The 9,787-nt window shown below is 47.4% G+C and overlaps 1 protein-coding gene across 3 annotated transcripts in view; it reads left to right on the top strand.

The window, feature by feature from the left end:
* Positions 1–4,796: 4,796 nt before the first annotated feature.
* The window catches only part of BRINP1 (BMP/retinoic acid inducible neural specific 1), a 149,559-nt gene continuing 144,568 nt past the window's right edge, over positions 4,797–9,787 (top strand). Inside the window, exon 1 of one of the 3 annotated variants that reach the window (XM_084899979.1) lies at positions 4,797–5,221. The gene's annotated coding sequence lies outside the window, so the exon portion shown is untranslated. Of the gene's footprint in view, positions 5,222–9,485; positions 9,601–9,787 lie in introns of those variants that run through there. The other 2 variants (XM_084899980.1, XM_084899981.1) reach the window with 2 other exon arrangements.

The following is a 9,787-nucleotide window of genomic DNA, read 5'->3' as shown; positions in this document are numbered from 1 at the left end:
GTGTCTCAGTTTTTCTCATCTGGAAATGGGGCTTACAATTGTACACAATGGTACTGATATTTGAGGGATGTGAAATAATATTTGTGAAGTGTACAAAGTACTTTCTGGGCACACAGGGCACAGTTAATAACCTTTTCACTGTATGTTTTTATGTGCCCCGGTCTCATCGTGGATATAACTTTTAAGCCTTTGAGTTCTAGTTCTAGCTCAGGAAATGTATGTTAAATAATATCACCCATCGCTGTTTAATTACAATGATGATACATGTTATGACGGAGACCTTCAGGTGTGAGAAAACTGATGATAGGATACCTGTTATCACGCAGAACTGAAGGGTTACTGGGGAGAAAAAGACATGAAAGTAGAAGGACTGGGTTTAATTAGTGCACAGGAAGAGGGACAGCTGGAACTGGAAGCAATGAGGAGGTGATTTTTGTTAACAGTGAGTATACAGAGATGATAACTAGGTATAAATAATATAGTTAAGAACACCAGCCAGATGATGGAGGGCATCTAATTCTGGGCAGAAAGGTCCTGATTTTGGTAATTTGGTACGCAATGCAAAATCCTCCAGGTTTTGGATAAATAGAATGTTGGATAAGAGTTATGGTTTAAGCATATTAGCCCAACAGGTTTGGGGAAGGTTGACAGTGAAAAGAGAGAGAGAGAGAGAGAGAGAGAGAGAGAGAGAGAGAGAGAGAGAGAGAGAGAGGAGAGAGACCTAAATGGCATCTCATTTTTATTCAATTAGGACATGCTAATAAAAACCTAGACGAGAAAGATATGAAAGGCTTGAATGTTGCTCATACATAGTAATCACTTAGTAAATATTAGTTCTTATTAATTCAGCTGCCTTTAAAACAAAGTAAAAATAACTCTTGCTAGGTGCAAAACACTGCATCTCATATAAAGGCAAACTTGTTCTCCTCTTAGCTCCTGCAGCATTTCCTGTAGAACCTGCCATGGCAGCTACATACTGTGGTACATTGTGATTGTTTAGAGATAAGAATGGCTCAGCAATGGACCTGGGCTCCTAGAAGACCGATATCAGGGAGGATATTTATTTCTGAATCTTCACTGGGCACTTAACACATGTGGGCTTAAGTTGTTCAGTCTGTTCTGAACCTAAAGAACCCCAGATTAAGGTATTTTAACTCCTTTGAGATTTGACAGGAGTAGTAGACTTAAGCTTTTGAAGCAGTGGCAGGTGGCTCAGAGTCCTGCACAAATAGGGCTCAATCTTATCTTTATTTACAGAGGGGGAAATAAAACCTCTGTTTTTGTCACTGAATATTTACCTACATTTCTTATCTATTTAAAAAAAAAGGGGGGGGCTGTTTACCTGCTTTTTTATTTCCCTATTGGCTCACACTTTTCAAATTCTCAAGCTCAAATATAATGAGGCAACCTATACAATTTAAGGTCAGGCTGGAGAGCAGAAAAAAATCACCTACTCTAGAGATCTTGAAACTGGGTCCAGGTAAACATAATCATGAATGAGATTGGCAAATGAAATGCCATGCAAAATTTTGTAGGCATTTTTATAAATATATTTTTCAGAAGAGTAAGGGTCTATTGAAATGGTGAGGTTCTCAAAGGGGTCTGTGACTACAAATATGTGTATCAAATCATCATAATGGGAAAACTAAAAATGAGCCATCGCATTGTCTCATTGAAATGTCCTTGGCAAAAGGTCCCATTTTATATCACCCAAGATCTAAAGACAGGAAGTTCTTTCTTAAGTCTACCCCTATTCTTTGGCACCTTCTCCACATGCAAGCCCTTGGTAAATTCAGTGGAAATAGCAAACAGCTGCTCACCAACACCCACCCCCCCCCCAAAGAAAGAACAAGACATTTCTCACATATCTCAAGCTGCCTTAAATGTTCTTTCTTTGGCAAAGAAGAAAAAAAAGAAATATATTTTTGGCCTCTAAACCTTTTCCTACCCGTGTGTATTTCTGCAGAAATGTTACCCATATGGTTCCGATTGCTTTCTCCATAAGTCATTAGGAATGCTTTACACTGAGAACTTTCCTGATGACCAAGGAGTCTTTGGAGACTTTTAAAAATGGCTCTCTTAGCCTTTCTTCACAAACAAACAAACAAACAAACAAAAAACAAAAAACAAACAAACACAAAAACAGGGAAGCTAAACAGAGCCAAATGCAAATGAAGTAAGACCTGTAAAGGTTGGAGTTTTATTCAAAACCCAGAAATCATAGGGTTTGGTTAAGTCTTATATCTGTCCATGCAAAGCCTTCACCTCCTCCTGCAGGGACAAGAGCTGATAAACACTCCATTGGCACAAAGGATGCAGAGGTCTCAGCCATTTAAGATCATATTTATGGTTAAGTGTGGTGGCCCCATTAAAATTCTAAGCTTTTCCAATTACCCCAGTGCTTCTCCATTATTTCCAGAAGCTGCAGTAAAGATTTTGGACTTCGACTTGGGTGTGGAATTATCCCTTGGCACGCTACTCAAGTTTTCCAAACTCTCATTTCCTATTATGTAAAAGTGGGATAGTATTACCTACCTCATACCTCACAGCATTTTGAGAATTAGAAAATATAAAATAGGAAAGCTTCAAATGAAATTCCAGGTGCATGGTAAAAGTTCGAAAATCCTCCCATTCCCTCTTTTATTCTCACAATAGTTGGAACTGGGAAGTTGGTTCTGTGTTTCCTGAGGGAAATATTGGCCGTGTGAGGTGGAGGAGAGGAAGAAAGGTACATGTTCCACTGTGTTAAGTCCTCTCTTTCTAAGGCATCTGGACCACAGCCCACCTTGGGAGGCTGATTAAGAGAGAAGAGCTAAGAGGAATCAGCCTGTAACCCGGGCCTCCTCAGGAGCTACCTAACTGGGTTGTTTCAGGCTGATTTCAAAACTACCTTCCCAGCAGGGCTACTGCTGCCTACTCTCACTCAATGAGAGATGATGGAGAAACACAGACAAAAGAAGGAAAGAATAAAGGAAAGGATCAGGTAGAGAAAGACTGGGAGAATAAAACAGGAAAGCAGGAAGAACAGGAGACATTAACCGGGATAGAAGAAGCAGTGTGTGGTGGTGAGTGGTATCTCTTTGTGGTTGGAAGTCAGAAATGTCTCAGGAACCACTGCCCAGGGAAACAAACAAACAAACACAACAAAATGGTCCAAAAGGAAAAAACAGAAGTTTTCACCTGGCAGAGAGAGAAATCAATCACTGCCATGGTCAGTGGCTGGAGAGCTGTCCGTGGTGCTGATTATCCCTCATTCGGAGGAGAATGAACCAGAAGCACAGAGGAGCTTTGAACTATAGCGCTTCCCTCTTCTCCCTCCCACCTTGTGCTCCCGTCCCCCCCCCCCCCTCCCCCAAGTCTGTATTGCTGAGACCTAGGCTTATTCTAGTTAATTCTCTGTCTCCTCATGTTTCACTCAAAAAAATGTATATTCTGTTTGTTTCAAGACTCCTCTGTCTCTAATTCACTTAGCCCCTTGATCCTTTCTGGGTCTCCTTAGTTATCACACCTCTCCTAGCCTCCTCTGCATAATAATGGCATTACTAACACTAGCAATCATAATTACAGATAACATGCTTTGAGTGCTTGCTAGGTGTCAGCAGTATTCTAAGTACTTTTAGATACATTAACTCATTTAAATCTTTACACCAACGACATTAGATAGGTAGTTATACTCTCTCATTATACAGGTGAGGAATTGAGGCTGACAAGGTAAGAAGTGTGACCAAGATCACATAGCTGCAGGATTCCACCCGGTCTAGAGCCTGCACTTTGAATCTGGGTTCCTTTAAATTTCTCATCACTTTTCCCTTCGTGCTCCCTGCTCCTCCATCTGGTAGCTTCGCTGGCGCTGCCTACCACTGCCTAAGCTTCCAGGAGCTAGGAGTCGTCCTTGCCGATTTAGTTGATGTTTAAAAAGGAAGCGAAGGAAGCGAACGTACTGAATATGCACCGTGTGAGAATTCCGAGTGTGTGCTGGCCTCCTTTTCGGCCTCAGGCAGAGGCCCGTGGCGGCCACTGCAGCCTGCATCTCAGGCTCGTCCCATCTCGTCTCTCTGGCTGCCTCTCTATGAATGCCTTCGCCCCCGCAGTACCCTCGCCCTTTCCCTGCCTCCCAGAGAACTTTGCGTCCCCTCAGCTTCTCACGCCTACAGCCTACATCCTGCCCACCTAGAGAAGCGCTTGCTTAATTCTGGGAGGTTCCGTGGGCTCCTGCCTACAGGATCAGAGAAACAAACAGGCTTAGAGACTCGTAGAGAGGCGCATAGATACAAACGGACCCACATGGGCACCTCCCCAGACAAAATTACACTCAGATACGCACAGACACACAAGCACCCGCATACCCAGAAACACGCAGATACTCGCGACTTGCACCGCTACGGACGCGCTTTAAGAACATCACGATGCGGGTTTCGCAGCCCCTTTCGCTGTTCACACACGGGGGCACCTGCCACCCCGTATCCTCAGACCTAAGAGAGTCCCCAGTGGCCCAGCCTGAGCCCACCCAGGCCGCCCCTCCCTCCAAAGAGGCCTCTCTCCTCTCCTCCTCCTCCTCCCCCTCTTCCTCCTCTTCCTCTTCTTCCTCCTCCTCCTCTCCTCCATCGCCTAAAGATGTACAAAACACTACTCAGAATAAACCTAAACCGGGCTCTGGGATCCTCCCTACCCCCGCCCCCCCTCGCCTAATCTCCCTCCCCCCTCGCCCGCTCCCCCATTCATTTTCGCCCGTCTCCGGGTAAGCCCCTCCCCCCGCGTAGCCCGGCCTCCTCGCTCCCCGCCCAGAGACCGCGGCGCACTTGGACTTCCCTCTCCATTCGCTCGCTGCCTCGCTTCGGGTCCCCACGGCTGCGAACTGATCTGGCTCGGGGGGAGGAGGAGGAGGAGGAGGGAAGCGCAGGCGAACGAACGCAAGAGAGAGAGAGAGGGGGGGAGAGCGAGCGAGCGAGCGAGAGAGCCAGAGCCAGAGCGAGCGAGCCGAGGGGCAGAGGGAATAGTGACTGCCTTCCGGAGCCGGGATCCATGCCTGTCCTCGGGACCAGCCAAGGGGACTTGACGGCTGAGTATGAGCCAGGCTGCTAGGAGCCAGGTACCCTCGCGCCTGCAGTCCCCTCGCCGTTCCCGGGATGCGAGCTGGACGCAGGGCTCTCCCAAGTTCCCACCGAGCCGAATAAAAAGCGCCCGCCCGCAGCTCTCCGCCAGAGACGGACATTGACTCCAGGTAAGGCGGCCGGGCGCTGCGCCCCGCAGCCCCTCTGCCCTTGGAGTCGGCCCGCCGGGCCGCAGGAGGGGCGCCCCCGCCCGCCCCGCCCCCGCTCCTCCCGCACCTTTCCGCTCTCCCCTCGCCCGTCTACCGCCTCCGAGTCCTCTTAGGTTCCTGGGAAGGGGGTTGGGGGAGGGGGGGAAGGCTCTGTATTCTGGGGTGGATAGGGTTAAATGCGGGTTTTAGGAAGTGGCATGTGTGCTCCCAGCGCGCTCCCGACGTGTGTGTACCGTGGTAGGAACTTGATGTGGTGCTGGTGTGTGTTTGCGTGTGCAGCGCCGTGCGTTTGATGCGTGCGTGTGTGTGTGTGTGTGTGTGTGTGTGTGTGTGTGTACGTACACGGGAGGGGTGAAGAGAGGTCCTATAACCTACTTAAGGCACGATGTGTGCGTGCGTGCATGTTTGTACGTATGTGTTTGTATGTGTCTTTCTAATTAGGTCTCCAGCTTACACGAAAATGGGATCCTTACTATGGGATCACGTAGGCTATTGGGAAACCCGCTGTGGACTTCCTCCGGAGGGCTCTGGGCTTGGGGTTTGGGAAGGATTATGGGGATAAGGATGGTGCCTTATGTAGCCCAATATTTGGTACCCATGAAGGAAAATTCTTCAAAGGATGGAGACCTGCTAACGCTTGGACTCACCATTTCATATGAAAGAAATGGCCAAACCTTGAGGCAAGGAGATGCTGTCACTTTAAATTCCACACTAGGCAGACTCCAGCGTTCTGATGGAAATCTGGAGTCACCGGATAGTGGGTGACAGAGAAAGGGGGAAGTCAGCAGTGGGCTCCTTATCTGGGGCTTGACAAGTCTGGGATAGAGTCTGCCCACTTCATTTGTAATTGTAACAGCATAACAGCACCTTAGGCTTCTGGTGCTTTGAGGGGGGATCTGGGCAAGTTTGCATGGATCCCCCTAAAAGAAAAGGAGAAAGAGCCCTCTCGGGAACTTGTTCATCCATCATAGTTCCACAGGATCTCAAATGCCTGCAAATTTCATTTGGGGTGAGCACTGGGTAATATGAGAGGCGTTTGGGGTGCTTCCCCAGGACAGATTCAGTCTTCCCTTCCCCATGTGAGACAGGCTTGGGGACCCCAAAAGAAGCTCTTCTTTCTAAACTGTTCCTCCTCACGGTTCCCCTGGAGTTGGGAGGACACTAGGAGGAGGCAGAGAGGCGGGGTGTGTGTGTGTGTGTGTGTGTGTGTGTGTGTGTGTGTGTGTGTTGAGGGAGACCTACAATTTGGAAACAGGTTGTGGGTGGGAACTTGTGGCAGGATATGGCGGTAATTGACTTAAATTGCTGCCCTGCTGTCTGTTTGCACCTCACATCTCTTGCGAGGCTCCCAAATACTGCCAAGGGCACAGGGGTGGTGGAAAGACTCTCGGTGAGGAAGACAGTTCAGGCCAAGTCCCTCTTTCCTCTTTCCTCCACTCCCAGGAGACTCTCTAGGTAAGTCCCTGGGCCACCCTGGGTAGGTTTTGCTGGGCTGAGATGACGTTGAGGCCAGCCATTGATTGGATTCCTGGCTGCCTCTTAAAGGCTTGCCCTACTCAGCAAAAAATGCTGAGTTTTACTGCTGTTCATGGCTTCCAGATTCGGCAGCTGTTACTTTTCCAAGGTAAGAGGCAGCCGCTCGCCGCCGTTCAGCTCTCAGAAGCAAGGCTAGGGGAGGATAAGGGCTGAGAAGCTGGGACAGAGCCTCTTATCTGGCTAGAAAGGGGCTGCTTAAAAGATCTTTTGGGAAAATAAAACTAGAAATATACTTGTCTTAAGAATTATTGATATATATGTACATATGTATCTTCTGGGGAGAAATAGAAGCAAACATGTGTTGGCAGGAACCTGCCCTGACGGGTGGGTGCGGGTGCTACCTGCAAGCACTTGCAGACACCCCGTTCTCTGGCCAGAGGCTGATTCCTGAAACTGAAGCCTTCCTAGGGCTCCAAGGCGTCTGTTCCAGGAACTCGCATCAGACCAGGGCTCCCAAGTTCATTCTGGGTGGGAGTGTGAGGCAGAGGAGGAGATCCCACGTAAGGAGCTGCTCACATTTTCTCTCTTTCAAGCCATAGACAATCAAACCTGGAAGGACCATTAAAGAGCAGACAGGCAGGTCTCTGTGGCCTAGAGAGGGAAGGAGAATTCTCCAACCTTTTCTAGGGAGTTGGTGGGATGCCCAGGGCTAGACCCTGTGCTGCCTGCCACCCAGATCAGTGCCATGCTGCCCAGGGACTGTATCTTGCTCCTCACCCCTATCCTGCCACTGTGCTCCCACTCAAGACAATCGCCGTCTTCCCTCAAACTTCTCTTTTCGGAGATGCATTTCAAAGCGATTCCTTCTGGAAACGTAATCCTGGGGAGAAAGGGTCTAATGCCTCAATCAGTCTCCTCACTAGACTCACTCTCTCTCTCTCTCTCTCTCTCTCTCTCTCTCTCTCTCTCTCTCTGTCTCTCTCTCTCTCTCCAATGCCTTCAGAGAATTGCACGCAGGCAGGGGTCCAATACTGGATATGATTGTAGAGCATCTGGACTGTATCTGAGCTCTTTATTAAGGCATGGTTGCTTTCCATAGAGCCAGGTGTATATACCCATCCACTGATGCAAATACTTGAAGCAAATTAATGCCTTTATATTATTGAGAATCTTGCCCTTAAGCTTATTATACATCTCCCAGTCACGGGACCTGTGTGGGCACAGATGTACTCATACAGGCGTGCACACACAGATCCAGAAACCTCTCCTACTTGCTGTATTCCCCCAGAGGGAATTGCAGCCTCCGCACCAAATCCTGTTCCCCTCTGAAAAGGCTTCACCCAACAGGAAGACTGGGACTCATGGTCACACAGGAGAAATATAAAGGCCTATGGAAGATAGGCTTTTGAGAAGTCAGAATCAGGCCTTCACAGAAATAGGTACCCAGACTCTGAGATGAGTGTTTGGGGCGCGGGGGGGAGGGGGAGGGGTGTGCAGGCAAGCACTGAGGGACAAAATGTGAGGGTTTCAGGACCATCTGCAATAATGCCTTTTCCACACAGGTTTTTCCGGGGCTGGATGGCACTTTGGTTCCCAGAAGGGGGAGCTGTGACTCCATTTCAGCCAAGGAAAAGCAGCTCAGAGATTCCAAATCAGTTCCTGGGCCCCTATTGAGTTTAGATGGTCCAGCTGAGGCTGCAATGAATTTATTTGAAGCACTACAGGTGGGGACCTTAAAAACACCCTCCCCTGCTCAGTCCAGATAAAACATCTTGGGCTTGCAAGAGTTTGTGCTATTGACCACAAAGTCCTATGTTTGTATGGAAAAGGTCTTTCTTTGCCCAAGGGGCCTCCAGGTGTGTGAAGACACATTTTGTGATCTGCATCTTCTAGTTTGTCCCCTCCCAATCCCTTAGACTAAATCATCAGCACATATTCCCTGAACAGGCCACTAAGGTTAGACATATCCTTCCCTTCTCTCCCTGCATCACACTTGCTAAATTCCAAAGATTAACCAATTGACCAGTGAAACCTTGCAAATCATGGTTAAGGACAAGATAGAGGTCATGGTTAAGGACAAGGTAGGGGTCATGGGAAAAGGATAAGCCTTCGAAAGTAATTCCCCAAATAACCCCCTCATTGTTTTCCACTGTAATCCTTCTGCTAGGAATACCTTTATCTTCTTTCCTCCATTTCCCAACATCTACTTCTACTAATCCTACCCACATTTCAACATCCAGCTCAAATGACCTTTCCAAGAGATCTTCCCAAAGTCTTATTTTGGGATTAATATCTTTCTCCCAGGTTCTTTTACAGAATTGTCTCTGAAACTCCATTTTAACTGTGTCTCGGTTTGCCTTGCTTTATAGCTCTGTGGGTATATGTCTAGCTTGTCCTCTTCCATATGGTCTTCTAAGGAGCCTATTTTTTTTTAATCCCCAAGAACCGACACATAATAGTTGCTTTATAAATATTTGCTATTGCTATTTTTCAGTCTCAACAGAAGCTATAATCTCTTTCTCTCTCTCTCTGCTTCATATTCACTCAAAGCAAATGCAATCATGACTTTAAAATTGTGTCACTATGCCCACAACACAGGGATGGCAATGATGATACAGAAGGTAAAATTCTGTACTGCTTAAAGTGAACATTACCCTACTGTGTTCTAGGGTCTTTAGTTTTGTTCTCATCATAATCTTTCTTCTCACCCAGTGTGGCAGATACAACTCCCTTTTCACAAGAGGACAGTGAACTCATGCTGGCTAGTCCCTGGCCCCCAAGGTCACATAACCAACAGAGATAGGATTGGAGCCTAATTCTTACTTCAGCATCTCCACTCTTTCCAGCCTACCACTGACTTAATGGTAACCACTGTGAATGACAAACAGGATCGGGTTGTTCAATAGATGCTAGGAATAGTGAGGGGCTTCTTATTACAGTATTCTTTGAAATTGATATTATGGGGGAGTCAGGGAGCCATCGGATCAAAGAATCTGTCTTTTCTGGTTTCTCAGTAACCAATCCATCTTCCTCATTCAAGAAGCAGGAATC

This window comes from Pipistrellus hanaki (genome assembly GCF_964339955.1).
Source record: "Pipistrellus hanaki genome assembly, chromosome: 11".
Lineage (NCBI taxonomy): Eukaryota > Metazoa > Chordata > Mammalia > Chiroptera > Vespertilionidae > Pipistrellus > Pipistrellus hanaki.
The sequence above is the reverse complement of the archived record's forward strand: the minus strand, read 5'-3'. Positions and strand labels throughout refer to the sequence as shown.